This window comes from Arachis duranensis, chromosome 10 (assembly GCF_000817695.3).
Source record: "Arachis duranensis cultivar V14167 chromosome 10, aradu.V14167.gnm2.J7QH, whole genome shotgun sequence".
In the NCBI taxonomy this organism is placed as follows: domain Eukaryota; kingdom Viridiplantae; phylum Streptophyta; class Magnoliopsida; order Fabales; family Fabaceae; genus Arachis; species Arachis duranensis.
Window position 1 is genome coordinate 97,985,176 of NC_029781.3, and position 18,169 is coordinate 98,003,344.

General features: G+C 30.6%; 1 pseudogene; it reads right to left on the reverse strand.

Annotated features, from left to right (window-relative positions):
- Positions 1–8,375: 8,375 nt before the first annotated feature.
- Positions 8,376–10,703, reverse strand: LOC107471207 (reticulon-like protein B16; annotated as a pseudogene).
- Positions 10,704–18,169: the final 7,466 nt, after the last annotated feature.

Genomic DNA, 18,169 nt, shown 5'->3' on the forward strand with positions numbered 1-18,169 from the left:
ACACCTTACTCATCATAGTTTGCAACCAATGTAGTGAGATTTTACACACATGAATTTGACAGTTTACATCCAGTTTAATGAGATTTTGCACACATAACTTAGCATAGTTTGTACCCATCTATATCTGATGCAAGTATTATTGTTATTATGATTATTATTGTCAGTTATTATTTTCCAAACAAATCATGGTTAAATTGGGTGAAGATTTTTTACTTTATGTTAGCAAAAATTGATAGAATGTCGTTGTTCTCCCAATTTGGTTTTCACAACGATAAATTCACTTATAAAAGAGCAAAAACTTGAAGTTGATAAAATGAGATTCTCATCCTTGAAGATCACTATTCAATATAAAAAGTTGATAGATGGTTATTTCTCGCACTTGCTAAAGCATATAACACAACAACAAGTAAATTAGAATTAGTGGTGGGAGATACCGATGTGACAATAAACAAAATTGGCGCAGCTCTAGAATTGCCTTCAATTGGTAAAAACTTTTCGGAAGAAGAATAATGGACTTTAGAGCAAGAAATATTGGTTGTCCCATTCAAGTATGTAAGAAGCTCATGGCTACAAGAAATGTTACATTCAAGAGAATGTAATGTATTAACATCTAACAAGAGAGATTACTTTATGAGAGTATTTATAATGTTCTTTATTAACTCATTTTTGGCACCAACAAATAATCCTGTCACATCCCAAAAGCACTTGCATGTCATTGTTGATGTAGAGAACATCACAAGATACAAATGGACAAGATTTGTGCATGATGAGTTTATGAAAGGGGTTGAAAAATTCAACAAAAAAAATACATTAAGTATTAATACTCGTCTTTATGTTTTGATGGTAGTAATCAATCTATTGTACTTATCTATTTTTTTTATTTCTTTTTTTATGATAATCATTACATTTACTATTTTGCTTGTAGATTATCTATTATCACAAAGACGCATTTGAAAAAAAGGAAAATTATATGGGACTTCCACCACCACCACCACCATGAGTTGCTTATTGGGATAAAGAAAAACTTGACAAAAAATTAATACAGGAGTCATCAAAGCAAAGGCCAACAGTTTGTTTTATCTATTTTATCTTTTTAATTCAATATAGCTTTTTTTTAATCTTGTCACATTCTTCTCTTTTGTTATAAAACTTTTATTTGTGTGACTATTATTACAAGGTATTGTTACCCTTCTAGTTAAGTAAGGTGTTGTTGATGCTAAATTTGCAAAGGATACAACAAGAGCACCAATTAATTTAGCTAAGAAAAAGAGGGCGAAGAAGCTTAATAAAGATAATAACACAACGAAGGAGAAGAAAGAAAAGTAAACATAAAAATTTGGGGGTGTTATAAATAAAAGGACTGAAGCCTGAGTTTTACAAACACTTTTTATCACTAATTAAACTTTTGGTACTACTAGATTTTTCTAATATTTTACTATTATCTTTATGTTAGTTTCAAAGCTCAGTAACTCTTATTCTAAAGGTCACCTTTAAATTTATAGATTTGGACTAGTTTGATTTCTTGTTTATAGATTTGATGAAGAAAATAATGATAACAAAATGCTAAAGGAAGAAAACAATATGTCAGATGAGGAAAAAGATAAAGGAAGATAAAAATTAGTTTTGATTTATCTTTTGTGATAACAGAGGATGTAAAGTAAAATATAGAGTGTGTGCTTGTTTATAGTGATGCAAAACAAGATGAGGAGAAAGATGTCAAAACAAGGTAAAAATAGTGTATGTGCTTCTTTATAGTTACGATTTCTTTTTTTATTTGTCGTTGTGCAAATCTAATTATTGTTTGTATTGATTTATTTAATAGGAAAGAGGAAAAAGATGAAAACAGTATAAGATCGCCAATGAAATTAGTAGAAAAAGCTAAACCAAACAAATTAATGACCCTAACAAAAGGGGTATAAATTATAGTTCTTAGTATTTGTTATTTTGATTTTTTTAGTGTAATTTTTGTTATGTAATACTACTTGTTATTATGAGTATTTCACACTGTTTTGGCTATGAATTATATGATTATATGAGATTTTGCAACTACTTTAATGAGATTTTGCACACTTTACTTAGCACAATTTGCACCCAATTTAATGAAATTTTGCACACATGAATCAGATATTTTACACCCACCTTAATGAGATTTAATGAGATTTTGAACACCTCATTCAACACATTTTGTACACATGTATCAAACAGTTTGCATTCACATTCCTATTATTTAGTTCCTCTTCCTCTCTACTTTGAATCTCATTATTGTGTGCATACGTTAATATAATTTTTATGTTTTAGATAATGTAATAAAATCAGAATAGAGACAAATAGTGCAAAGTGCAGTTCAATCATTCTTAGAAATAGAAGATTTCGATATTTATAGACCTTGCCCGATCAAGAGATACAAAAACGTGTGCGACCATCAATTTCATCATTCTCTCTAAGGATAGATGACGAAAACAAAATAGGGAAAAAAGTGATAGATAAGAAAAACAAGATAAAAAAAGGTAATAGATGAAAAAAACAAAATAGAGAGAGAAAAAAAAAAGTGACAGAAGACAATAAGTTAACAGAAGTAAATAAGAACAAAATATACTTTTGGACAACAAACAATAGGTTGAACAAGAATGAGAATTTGTGCATCTTAAATGATTGTTAGGGAGGATATCATGCCAATGTTACCAAGACATCAGATAAACAATATGATTAAATTTCTTAATTATTACGTGTTTTTATTTTTTTTATGTGTATTATATTTTAGAACTAACATTACATTATAACATGCAAGTTCTTAATTATATGATTTTTTTAAACAAATTAAGGTCACCTAACTTGGATGTCTATTGCATGAATGCTTTTGTTTTGGTGTCTTTACAAATTACTTTTCCAGTTTCATGATTGAAGAGTTTAAACATTATAATCTAACTATATCTTTATATCTTTATACATAGAGAGATGTTCTTAAATTAGGGACACTTGGCCAAAAGAAAGAAAAAAAAAATTATATATCTCTTTTCACTGATTTTGGAAAAAACTGTAACAGCTTGTTTGAGATAAAAGAAATTCCAAAACATAGATGGATGAGTAAAACCAAAACTACTCTTTATGTATTTGTATTAATTTTTCCATTTGAAGAAGGACCACAACTATTCTGTTTTGTGTCATCAGTATTTAACCCTTCAAATTTTAGACAATTTTTTTTTATATCTGCCCCCATATTCATCATGTTTTTCACCTTCTTATATTAACTATATCACTCATCAATATAGTGTATATAGTCTTTTCCATGTTAATGTTATTAAATATTTATAATGTAGTTATTAGTGTGGTGCTGTTATGACTATCATTGATGGCTATATACTTATGACATGGATGAAAAGAGATTTTTTACTTTAGATTCCTTGTATAAAGAGTCCAAAAGAGAGGGTGCAGCTAAACATATATGCGGTATAATTTCGTTTTGCTCACATGATATTATATCGTTTTGCTCACATGATATTATATTATATTATGTGGTTTAATAGCTTTACTTATTAATAATGAAACTTTTTCCAAAACAAATTGATTCAATAAATGATCTTAATAGCTGTGCCGAACTATGAGCTATCAAAAAAATGATCCGATCCCAATTTAGTTGAATGTCAATTTAGTTGAATGTCCTTGGACAATCAAATAAGTAAGCATAATATTAATTATATTATATTAAAATAACATAAAAATGCATAGGATAAGACTAACTAAATTCTAATTTAATTGTTTTTCCAGTCATGATAATGAATTGTTTGTAATAAAATAGATAGAAATATAGCATACGAGTAGTATCAAGACTAATGTGTTTAACATGTCAAAATGAGAGGAAGTAAATATTTTTTTGTATAATTTTTATTTTTGTTTTGATATTCTTGTCTTTTTATAATTTATGATATTTGTAGCTTGAGTACATTAATATAAGGAAGCAATTGGTCATCCAAATACTTACATCACCTTTAAATACCCCTTCCTACGACTGTTATAATGAGTTCAGAGAAACATAGTGGTAAAGCCAACTCCGACTCAACCAAGTCCTTACGTTATATGCAATACTGACGAATTGATGATGGAACTGAAATTGAAAACTTAGTTAGAGTTAGCAGCTCTTTTTAAAAGGTCATTGGATATACTTGTTTTGTATATAATAAGATTTGCATTTAAGTTTTAATGCTAGAGTTTATCATGTATACACATTTTTAATGCGATGCTTGATAAATTTGCACCCATAGAAAGCCTACTTATGCCATCATAGATCATAGACTTACGAACAAAAAAGAAGCCCATGTAGGGATATGTATCAAGTATTAAGTTGAGTTAAATTCAATTAGAAATGTACATGATAAATCTAATTGAGCATAGTATTAAAACTTAAATTTGAATCCTATTATATAAAAAATAAGTATATCTAATGATCCCCTAAAAAGAGTTAGTAATTTTAACCAAGTCTTCAATTTCAGTTTTTGCGCTTCTTAACGAGAGCTTTCTTTCTAAAGCCCTTCCCAACTAAACCAAGGCATTCCATCATCAATTCATTAGTATTGCATATTACGTAGAAATTGATTGAAATAGAATTGACTTTACCATTATATTTCTCTGAACTCTATAACATCCTTAAGAAGGGCACTTGAAGGTGATGTAAGTATTTGGATGACCAATTGCTTCCTTAGATTAATACACTCAAACTGCAACAACAATGTTCACAAAGATCATAAATTATAAAAAAAAACAAGAACACCAGACGCAAAAATAAAAACTATACAAAAAAATATTTACTTCCTCTCATTTTGGCATATTGGACAGATTAGTCTCGATATTACTAGGGTGCCACATTTTTACCTATTTTATTACAAACAATCTACAATCATGACTAGAAAAATAATTGAATTAGAATTTAGTTAATCTTATCATTTGCATTTTTATATTATTTATAATATAAAATAATTAATATTATACTTACTTATTTGATTGTCTAAGAACATTTAAATAAATTGGAATCAGATATTTTTTTTTGCAGCTCATAGTTTGGCATAGATTTTTGAGAACATTTGTTGAATCAATTTACTTGGATGCAGCTCATAGTTTGGCATAGATTTTTGAGACCATTTGTTGAATCAATTTACTTGGAAAAAAGTTCATTGTTAATAAGTAAAATTATTACACCACATAATATAATATCATGTGAATAAAACGAAAATATACCGCATATATGTCTAATTGCACTCTTTTTTCTTTGGACTCTTTACACAAGTAATCAATATAAAAATCTTTTTATAGATGTCATAAACATATACCCACCCATGATAGTCATAATAGTACAACACCTATAACTGTATTATAAATATTTAATATCACTAACATGAAAAACATGAAAAAGATTACATACTGATGAGTGGTATAATTAATATAAGAATGTGGAAAACATGTGTGGGGACAAATATCAGAAAAAGAGTTTGAAATTTGAAGGGTTAAACACTCCCATCTATATTTTAGAATTTCTTTTTTCTCAAGGAAGCTGTCACCATTTTTTCCAAAATCAATGTAAGAATATCTTTCCCCATGTATAAAGATATAGTTAGATTATAAAATTTAAACTCTCACGTTATGAAAGTTTGTATATATACCAAAACAAAAGCATTCATGCAATAGACATCCAAGTTAGGTGACCTTAATTTGTTGAAAAAAAAAGACCATATAATTCAAAACCTGCATGTTACAATGTAATGTTAATTCTAAAATATAATACACATAAAAATATAAAAATAAAATAGAAACATGTAATAGTCAAGAAAGCTAGCCATATTGTTTATCTGATGTCTTGACAACATTTACATGATATCCTCCTTAACAAGCATTACCTAGTCTTTTAAGATGCACACAGTCTCATCCTTGTCCAAAAATATATCTTGTCCTTATCTACTTCTGTTAACTTAATGTCCTCTGTCACCTTTTCTTCTTTTCCTATTTTGTTTTTCTCATCTATCATATTTTTTTTTTCCTTATTTTATTTTCCTCATCTATTACCTTTTTTTCTTCTCCTATTTTATTTTTCTCATCTATCCTAGGAAGAATGATGGAATTGATAGTTACACACATTCTTGTGTCTTTTTGATTGGAGGAGGTGTATAAATATCAGGATCTTCTATTTCTAAAAATGTTTGGACTGTACTTTGCACTATTTCTCTCCATTCTGGTTTTATTGCATTATCTAAAGCATAAAAATAAAACATATAAACAAAAATTATATTAAAGTGTGCACACAAAAATGAGATTCAAATTTGAGAGAAAGGAGAATCTAAATAACAGGGATGTAGTTGCAAACTATGCTAAGTCATGCATGCAGAATCTCATTAAAGTGGATACAAACTGTTATGATACATGTGTGCAAAATGTATTGAGTGAGGTATGCAAAATTTCACTAAAGTGGGTACAAAATGTTTGATTTATGTGTGCAAAATCCCGTTAAATTAGGTGCAAACTATGCTGAGTAAAGTGTACAAAATCTCATTAAAGTAGTTGCAAAATCTCATATAATCACATAATTAGTGTGGAATGCTCATAATAACAAGTATTATTACATAACAAAAATTACACTAAAAAATCAAAACAAAAAACAACAAACACTAAGAACTATAATTTATACCCCTATTGTTAGGTGTTAGGTGTCATTAATTTGTTTGGTTTAGCTTCTTCCACTAATTTCATTGGCGATCTCATACTGTTTTCATCTTTTCCCTCTTCCTTAACGACAAATAAAAAAAGAAATCATAACTATAAAGAAGCTTATACACTATTTTTACCTTGTTTTGACATCATTCTCCTCATCTTACTTTGCATCATTATAAAGAAGCACACTTTATATTTTACTTTACATTCTCTTTTATCATAAAAGATAAATCAAAACTAATTTTTACCTTCTTTTATCTTTTTTCTCATCTGACACATTGCCTTCTTTTGATATTTTTTGTCATTATTTTTTTCATCAAATCTATAAACAAGAAGTCAAACCAATCCATAAACTTAAAAGGTGACCTTAGAACGAGAATTACTGAAATTTGAAGCTAACATAAAGATAATAGCAAAACATTAGAAAAATCTAGTAGTATCAAAAGTTTAATTAGTGGTACAAAGTATTTATAAAACTCATGCTTCAGTCCTTTCATTTATAACGACCCAAAACTTTATTTGTTTACCTTTCTTTCTTCTCCTTCATTGCGTTATCATCTTTATTAAGCTCATTCGCCTCCCTTTTCTTAGCCAAATTAGTTGATGCTCTTGTTGTGTTCTTTGCAAATTTAGCATCAACAACACCTTGCTTAACTAAAAGGGTAACAATACCTACAATAATAGTCACGCAAACAAAGTTTTTGTAAAAGCAAAGAAGAATGTGACAAGATAAAAAAAACTATATTGAATTAACAAGATAAAATAGATAAAACAAACCATTGACTTTTACTTTGATGACTCCTATATCAACTTTTTGTCAAGTTTTTTTTATCCCAATAAGCAATCTATGGTGGTGGAGGCCTTATATAATTTTCCTTATCTCCAAATGCGTCTTCGTGATAATAGATAATCTACAAGCAAAATAGTAAATGTAATGATTATCATCAAAAGAGAAATCGAAAAATGAAAAAAAGATAAGTACAATAGATTGATTACCATCAAAACATAAAAACAACTATCAATACTTCTTGAAATTTTCAACCCCCTTTCATAAGCTCATCATGCACAAATCTTGTCCAATTGTATCTTGTGATGTTCTCTACATCAACAATGGCAGGTATGTGCTTTGGGGATGTGACATTCTTGTCCAATTGTATCTTGTGATGTTCTCTACGTCAACAATGGCAGGTATGTGCTTTGGGGATGTGACAGGACTATTTTTTGGTGCCAAGAATGAGTTAATAATGAATATTGTAAGTGCTCTCCTAAAGTAATCTCTCCTGTTAGATGTTGAAACATTACTTTCTCTTGAATGTAACATTTCTTGTAGCCATGGACTTCTCACAGACTTGAATGGGGCAACCAATCTTTCTTGCTCTGAAGTCCATTCTTCTTCCGGAAAGCTTTTACCAATTGAAGGTAATCCTAGATCTACCCCAATTTTATCTGTTGTCACATCGATATCCCCCACCACTAATTCCAGTTTGCTTGTTGTTGTGTTATATGCTTTAGCAAGTGGAGGAATAACTGCCTATCAACTTTCCAATCTTGAATAATCTTCAAGTATGAGAATCTCATTTTATCAACTTCAAGTTTTTGTTCTCTTGTAAGTGAATTTATCGTTGTGAAAACCAAATTAGGAGAACAACGACATTCTTTCAATTTCTGCAAACATAAAGTAAAAAATCTTCACCCAATTTAACCATGGTTTGTTTGGAAAATAATAATAATAACAATAATAATAATCATAATCATAATAACAGTAATACTGGCATTCAGATACAGACACAGATGGATACAAACTATGCTAAGTTATGTGTGCAAAATCTCATTAAACTAGGTGCAAATTGTTTGATACATGTGTGCAAAATCTCATTAAAGTGAATGCAAACTGTCTAATTCATGTGTGCAAAATCTGATTAAAGTGGGTGCAAGCTATTTGATTCAAGAACAACATCTACATTATAAAGATGTTTCATACTTACAAGGCAACATTGTGGCAAGATTCCAAAAGAGTATAAATTGAAGGATCCTGGAAATCAAGACTCTTTGTCCTTGGGTATGTTATGTAGCAATCTATTAAAACATTCTCATCTACAATTCTAAATGTTTTGAAAATTGGTGATTTATCATTCCACAACATTTATCTACAAAATTTCCATATTTGTTATACAACACCGGGATAGTAAACATCAAGAGGGTTCCTGTCACAATAAAAGAGGAAGAAATGTAAATAAAGTTAGATACAAAGGGTGTTCATATTTAAATGGCAAAATGACTCTATACAGCGCCAAACAAAAAGCATCAAGTCAAATAGGAACAATGACATGACATGCAACCTAGTTTGAAAATACATAAACGTGTGTGCATTAATGAAACCATGAAAATGCAATGGAAGTTTGAGAATAATTAGGGTGCAAATGAATGGACACGAATCCACTTTGACCTCACACCAGAAACAAGACAATAAGAGAATGCAGTGAAAGGAATGGCAAAAGAAGTTCAAGTGAAACACCTAAATATTATTTAGTACAAAATTTATAATACATTAAATAAACTTAAGATGCAACCATACCAACCTTGTGAGTGTGAAGAAAGAGAAGATGCTTCCAATGACAGACAAAAGCCACAAACAAGCCACCACCTGTCAAGTAAACAATAAACTGAATCACCTCTGCTCGTTATTCATCAAGTCATGTACACAAATTGATATCTACAAAATCCAATATCTAAATGCAAAAAGTTGTATCACTAAATCAAAGCATAAAAGTGTAAGACACAAGTAGGCCATGAACAAGGTTGAAGTAGAAAGGTAGCTGACATACCACCTCAAAATACTTCCCCTGTTATCCTTTTTTTTATTTTGTTTTGAGAAAAGAAGGATGTCCCAGTTAGCAAATCTCAAAACTAAAATTTTCCATGATAACAGAACAAGTGCACATATACTTTTGAAAAATAACTGATGAATTTGAGGGTAACACTTCAACAATGCAGGTTGAAGGAATGTATTAATATAGATCACATTTTTGCGTGATTGATAAGCCCATTAGAAACTGTAAGTAGTCATTCTTAAATTTAACAGCAGCTATCCTTTTAAACAGATGACACTCAACCTAGTTTATTTTAGGAAAAAACGGATCTTCATACTTGAATCACTAACTGCTCATATCACAACTCCCCAGCCACAATCCCTAAATTGCTACACTTAATACAAAGCTAACCTTAAAAAATATTCTGAAATCCTTTCCAATAGTGATATCATGTGCTATAAGGAGCAAATTGTTGATCTTGACCCGGAATGAAGCTGCTACATTATTGACCATCTCCTTTGACACTACTAGCTCTGTAATGTTGGTGGTTGTCTGCATTTAAAAATTAAAATAAAATAAGACAGGCAATGATCATGTTCACTTTAAAATGATGAAAAGCATGTATATGCAGAACAAGGATTACTGGTCATACTTATTTCTAAGGGCCGCATAGTTAGCACGCAGAAACAAGAGTACAATCAAAATCAGCAAGACATCTGAACAAATGGTTAAAGAGGGTAAACTGGTCCAATCAACCGGGAACCAGGCAATTGTTGCAACAACAATGACAGCCACGGAAAGTTGCCATTGCCTCCACAATAGAATATCAGCAACTACAATAGAAACAAAGGAGAGAATTAGAAAGTGTTAATACTTCAGAATTAGTATATCCATGTCCAAAAGGGGGAAAAATGAAAGAAGTTTGTGAAGAAGAAGAGTTCCATTCATCTAAAAAACAACTGACCAGTATAAATAATATCTTCATATCAAAATTTTCAACTCCAACAAATATGAATATAATGCCCAACCTGTTAGATTTATAATAAAACAAATGGAAGATAGAGTCTGCTGACCAAAAAGAGAAAGTTAAAGTAGAACTTCAATCTCTTACCAACGGTAGTAGGAAGCTATGCGTCGGATTCAGACATGAAACCAACTCTTCGAAATGTAAGTCGTAGCCCTACCAAATAGACTGCCCTGATCTGGACAAATAACTACCGCATTAGCTGAATTAATACCATTACTGGCAACAAGCTTCGCAATGACAGCATCAAAAAAAGTGTGCCCTATTCAATCATCACTGCCAAATCATAATAATCTTCCAAATCTCCAATGCAACTAATACATCAACACCGATAAACTCAAGAGTAAACTACAGTTACGAAAACTGGAAGCACGAACAAACATACACTTATATTTAATAAATAAACTTGCACAAAGCTTCACAAAGATGATACAAACAAAACAACCACCGCAATTTGAACTAATGCTTCAGGTCAAATTACCAAAATCACAGGCATCACCATCAAAGCCAAGAAATTTTCTTTGTTATACAATCTACACAAAATACAGTGATTAAACATGGCATGATCCCACTCATAATTAGCATTGATATATAATAAACAACCAATCGAACAATTATTTTAACAGGAAAAAATATTGAAAGCCAAATTACATGATTTCGTCAACGCAACGATGATCTAAATAGAATCTTATAAAAGAACGGTTAGTAAAGCGTAGGGTTAGAAGAGAGAAACATGAATCAAATCGTCAAATTCTATGCGTGATAAACCCTAGAATTCGATAAAAGCAAGGTTAGAAGAGAATGCTGAAAGGGAAAAGAAAGAAAACTAGGTGGAACGTTACCTGGTTGAAAATTAGGGCTTGTGAAGGGTGAATTGAATGGAATCAAATGTTGGTGACTCCTCTCAAGTTCTGGAAGGAATGAAGAAACGAAGAATACTCAAAGGTAGTTAGTATTTGCCAGCTGAGTTAACCCAGCTAACTAGGTGGTAAGTTAACTTAGTTAAGGCACATTGTTTTCCTTCTCATACTTATCAAAATCGAATGGATAGATAATCAACTCGCTCAAAGTGCTGGATCACAGAATCTGTAATATATATAATTATTAGTAAAATTTAATTATTTTATTGGTTTCTATAATTTTGTAAAATTTTTAATTAGGTTCTTATATTTTTTTTTTAATTGAGTCATTGTACCAAAAAAAATTTTATTGAATCCTTATATTTTTTTCTCTTAATTTAGATTTATGTACCAATTTTTTTTAATTAGATCTTTATACAATTAAGCCAAATTCTATCAACAAAGACAAAAATCTAATTGAAAAAAATTTGATGCAGAGATCCAATTAAAAAAAATATATATAAAAATTTAATTGAAAATTTTATAAAACTATAAAAACCAATAGAATAATTAAACCTTATTAATATCTAATAACAATATGTTATCTTGCTTATCAGGTTTTAAGCTAAAATATTTGAATAAACTATCAAAAATTTAAACAATTAAAAAAATTATAAAAATATGATAAAAATATTTTTAGTAAAAACAATAAATAAGGTTCTAATCTTTTGTTCATAGACATTTAAATTTTTTATTATTAAAAAATATTTTTAAGATTTTGGTTTCTTTAAAAATTGAGCATCTAAATCTCTTCGTATATGTAATGTGTAATATGATTCCCATTACATTATATTTACCTATTTACGAATGTATATGTAGAAGAGAAAATGACAAAATGAAATAAATTTTAGTGTGTATTTGAATTAGAGTTTGTAAATGAGAGTTTGTATAAAATTGATTTTATAAATTTGATTTTCATAAAAAAGTGAGTTGGTGTTAATATGATTTATGTTTGGCAATTTTGTATTAAAATGAATTATAATAAAATAAATGTTGTTTGGATTACATCATTCAAAATTACGTTTAGATAAAAATTACTAAAAAAAACATAAATTTATATCATTCAAAACTATATTATTTTAATACTCTTTGACTATAATTTCTTTTGAAAATAATTTAAATTTATGCATTGAAATTTAATACTCTTTTCACTATAATTTGTTAATACTCTTTTTGTATTTAATTATATCTTTTTAATAAAATTTATATTATAAAAATTAACAATAATAAATAAAATATATACTAATTTAAGAATATATAGTAAAAAATATACAAAATCAAATAAAAAAATAAAGTTTTATAAAAAAATACGTATTAATAAAAATAATTAAAAAATTTATATGAACAATGAATACTAAAAATTCTATTAAAAAATATAATAATATACATAAGTGAACATAAAAAAAATTTCTAAAATAAAATATTCATGCTATTAACAAGAAAAATAAATAAAAAGTTAATAAAAATTAAAACTTAACAAAAGAGTACTAATAATAATATTAAAAAATATTTATTTGTAAAGCATAGCCATAAAAAATTCAAAAAACTCTAATGATTGTTTTTAGTATCTTTTATTGGGATTTGAATTCTTTAAAGTTTGAATTTCACTTTAGAGAATAAAGTGTGATCTTTCACAATTTATTTTATAGGTGGGACCAAGAATAAATATGAGAGAGAAACCATTCAAGGGTAGAAGATCACACTTTACCCTCTAAAGTACAAATTTCAAATTTAGAGAATCCAAATTCCTTTTATTGTAAATGACTAAATGAGATTGAATGGCAAAATTGGTAAAATGTAAATTAATTTTTTAATTTATCAACGCAAAAGCTACAATTTTTTTTTTTGACAGAAAGAAACGTTTCTCAATTATAGGAAAGCCATGCAGCACTTACAAATATAAAAGAAGTATCAATTCTACATAGATAACAAGAAGATAGATATCCTATGTATTGAACTAAAATATGATAGCAAGCCCAACATTCGATTCCTAAAAATCTTAAAAAGAAGAAACAAAGGCCAAACAGATTCTCTTTTGTTTCTAAATCTACACATATGTGCTGCAAGCCAATAAGATACATCTTCTTCTTCTCCATATAAATCTGAATTTTTTTTAATCTGAAAGTTTTCTTGTAAACGAAACCATTTCTTTGTAGAATTTTCCTTCAAGATCTGAACAGATTTGTATCATCAGAACACCACCAGCAACCATAACAGGAACCAAAACGCCACCACAAACAAAGGGAAAAATCACAGATGGGTTATACAAACAGGAACACAGAGCTAAGCTCAGGTTCGAAAGAAATTATTTTAGATCTAGATCTGGATCTCAAATCTAGATCTCTAAAAGAAAAGCAGAAAACAGTAAATAAAGCAAGAAATAGGAAAGCAAAGAGAAAAGAGAGAAGTTAAAGAGGTGACGGAGTAGAATGGGTGGAGGTGGAGGAGAACAGAAACAGAGGAGAAGGAGAAGGGAGGAGAAAGAAGGGGAGGCAGAAGAGGCAAAAAAAGAGAAATGTTAAGAAGACAGGAGCAAAGGAGAAGAGGTAAAGGGAGATAGGAGCATCGGAGGGCCACCGCGGCCTAGATTGAGGCGGCAGCGGCGGCCCTCAAAGAAAGTTTTAGGGTTTACCTCAATGGAAGAGAGAGAGAGAATCAGCCAGAGTAGTGCGCGTTCAAAAAACTACAATTTGTTGCTTCTGGTGAACGGGAGTTCAAATTTAAAATCATGTTCGCGTTTTGAGAAAAAAAGTTAGACAAACAAAAATTACAGCGTTCAAAAAGATTGAACATACTTCTTGTGCTTCCAACTTGTGTACCAAATACACCCTTAGTCCGCCAATCTAAATCTACATGGTTTGAGTAGTGAACCTCCACACCACCGGTCGAACTCGAAACCGACAAAAAAGCCATTCGGCTAATATGCATAATCCCGTTTTAAAAATGGCTTTTGGACTACCTAACCGGCCAAAAATTTTCCAATCAAATCGAACTTAGACTCGGTTGGTTTTCACATTTTGAAGGAAAACAACGCGGTTAAAGATCAAGAATCGGATTGGGTATTTTTTTTGTTTGGAGGCCTCATAGTCCCTTCGAGGTAATTGTCAGGTCGGATTGGGTATTTACTCAAAAAAAAAAGAGAACATTAATTCAGTTCCCCTAAGCTCAGCAATACTCTGCTTTCTCTCGAGCTCTTCCCTTAGAAGAAAAAGTCCCATTACTTGCTCCATCTAGCCACTGTCGCCATCACAAGTCGTGACTGCTCAAGGCCACTGTTCCATGTGTGATTGTCTTCGACAGTGCTTGAAGCCGCCGTCCTCACTGCAACTCGTCTCGCATCTTTCCTCCATCACGTAACTATTGTTTTGCCGTGCCGGCTCTGTTTCACCTCACTCTATCACTTCTCTGCTCCAGTTCTGCAGCACTCCACCATTTTCTACTCTCGTTTCATCCGTGCACCACCCTCCTCTGCTCTTTTTTCGCCGCGCACCACCCTCCTCGGCTCCAGTTCTGCGACAGTCCGGGCTATCTCTTCTCCAGTTCTGCCGCGTCTAGGCTTCCGTCGTGCTCCCTCACCTCTGTTCTCTAGAAAGTATTGTTATTGTTATTTTATTTGGTTTATGATTGTTAATTTGTGATTTTTCTTCTTCAATTATTATTGTTATTACTATGGTTTTGGATTGTTGATGATGTTATTAACTTTGTTATGTTGTTGTTGTTCTGTTGTATTTAATTGCTCCTTCTGTTGCTTGTTCGAGCTCGAGGCCTCCATCCCTCTGTTATCACCACGCTTCCGCTTTTGTTTTTGCCAAGCTTCCCTCATCTGAGCTACCTTTCCGTTGCGTATTTGAGCTCTAGCATCATCTGTTCGAGTTTTAGAACATATGAAAGTTGATTTTTTTTTCTTGTTCTTGTTCTTTCTTATATCTGGATTGATGTTCTTTCTTGGTTTTAGTTATTTTAATTGCTGTTGTGTTGTTGATCTTAGTTCATATTATTGATATTGTTAATTTGGTACTTTGATAAATTATTGTTGAGGTACTGTTCTTTGATCCTGTGATTGTTATCTTAGAAACTGAAAGAGTTAATATTAGACGAAACAATCTATCAATCAAGTAATACACTTTTGGCTTTTTTGTTTCTACTAAACATCTACACAATTCATGAATAGTTGATAGATTCCTCATTTCTCAATGTTGACGAGCATCAAGAATAAAATGTTGAAGTTCAAAAGACAAATTAATCTTCTCTTGTTCAGTAAAGTCTTCAGAATAGTAATTATCAACAAGAGTAGAAATCTTAAAAATGTCAAAATTTTTGTAAACATCTTTAAGCATGAGAGTAAAACTCAGATTTAATAGATCTATTGCTTGATCATTGAATCTGTCATTCAACTCTTCTAATTGCTTATCAGTTGTGACTAAAAATATCTCCACTCTAAAATAATGCTCAATTGTAATATGATATTTTTGGTGACATAAGCGTCCCTGCCTTGCTACATAAGAAGCAGTTAAATAAGGAATTAGAATATCATGTTGCTCACAAAATGATTTTACATTTTTCAATAATTCCTCCCATTTGTCATCTCTCGTGTTTTGGATAAGTGTTTTTGTAAAATGAACTAGTTGCACAGTATTAATTATGTCTTGAGACTGCTTTTGTAAAACTTGACAAAGAACATAAGTTATTCCCATAATATCTTTCATCAAATGTAAGATCAATACAAATTCAAATGAGGCTAGGATATTGTAAACACTATCTGCATCATCACGTTGAGAATAAGTTGATCCATCAACAATAATCTTTTGTAAAACAGTCAATGTTGCACCATACATATTTATCAAACTGCAAACAGAAGAGAAATGAGAACTCCATCGAGTATCACCTGCTCGTTTCAAAGTACCAATTTGATTTTCTCCTTTACCGGTTTGAAGTTCATTAATTTCTAATAAATTGACAATTTTATTTGTCTTGACATTATGTAACTCATCATGTCGCTTACTAGAAGAACAAATGATGTTGACAATGAAAATCAATTTTGAAAAAAATTAATGCATAGAAATAACTTCTCTAGATGCAGCAACTAATGCAAGTTATAATTGATGAGTAAAATAGTGAATATAATAAGTATAAGGACAATCTTTTAAGAATAATGCTTGTAACTCATTCCATTCCCTCTCATATTACTAGTACCATCATATCTTTGACTAAGAATATTTGAAAAATCAAGACCATGTTGAGAAAGAATGCCACACAATTCATATTTAAGAGTTAATGATCTCTTAAACATATAATTGGAGAAGTTAACACTTTATTTTGTCCGATCCAGAGTGCTCTTAGCTAAAGTAACAATAGGCCTTATTTTAAAGGGTTAAGTATGATTTTGGTCCCTAACGTAGGGGCTGAAAATTTTTTTCGTCCCTCGCCTTTTTTTCGCTCCAAAATGATCCCTTAGATTTCAGTTTGTTTTAAAACCGTCATTCAGACCAAAATACCCCTATCCCTTCTTCCCCAAAATTATGCAAAGCACCAGCACCCCACCCCCACCACCATCATCATCATCATCATCATAAGAACTCAGAACTACCACCACCACCACCACCCCCCACCTACTGCCACTCCATCACCATCCATCACACCAACCAAAACTCAAAAAATCAACATCATCATCATCATCCTCATCAAAACAAAAACCCAGAATCATCATCATCATCATCAAATAAAAACCCAGAATCATCATCATCATCATCAAATAAAAACCCAGAATCATCATCATCATCAAGAACCCAGAATCAGCAACAACAATCCTCCAAAATCAAATTTCAACAACAACAATATTCCACGATGTTGAAGAGCGCCATCTCCTTCCCGAAAACCCCTATTAATCAACACATGGACTAAGTCAACCAAATATGAACAACAACAACTACAATCAATTCAAACCCTATTAAGAATCGAGACATTATATTCACATAATGCTTACCTCGCCAAGGGATTTTTGTGGGACGAAGCCAAGTTAACAACCCAGGAAGTTTTCCGGCAACCTCTCTCAAGCTACCAACGCCGGACGTCGCAGGAAGGCCTTCCAAGGGTTTCGCACAATCATTTCACACAAACGTTTCACTCTGGAGTCCTATTCTCAGACAAAGCGTTGCTTGGGAAAGGAAAATTGATCTCGCGGGAAGTAATACCAACCATCAAGGGCATTTTCGTATTAAAAATTTATTTTTGGGGGCAAATGACGATTTTAAAACAAACTGGAATCTCAAGGAACCATTTTTGAGCGAAAAAAAGGCGAGGGACGAAATAAATTTTCAGCCCTTACGTTGGGGACCAAAATCATACTTAACCCTATTTTAAATTTATAATCGGAGACATTAAGACTTTGGTTGATGATATTTCATATAATACTTTAAATTTGGATAACATTTTAAGGTTTATGTTAGATTATAATTATATTTTATTTATTATTTTATTATAAAACGATTATTTCAATTGAACTTATTGAACTAATAAATCAATAAATTAGTGATTTAAGTAATTTAATGACCGGTCCAATTTTCATAACCTTGTTTATATGTAATACTAATAACGCTGATATCACAATCAATCAATAAATTAGTGATTTAAGTAATTTAATGACCGGTCCAATTTTCATAATCTTGTTTATATGTAATACCAATAACACTGATATCACAATCAAACAATTTTATAAAACCTTAAGAAAAAAAAAAACGATCAAA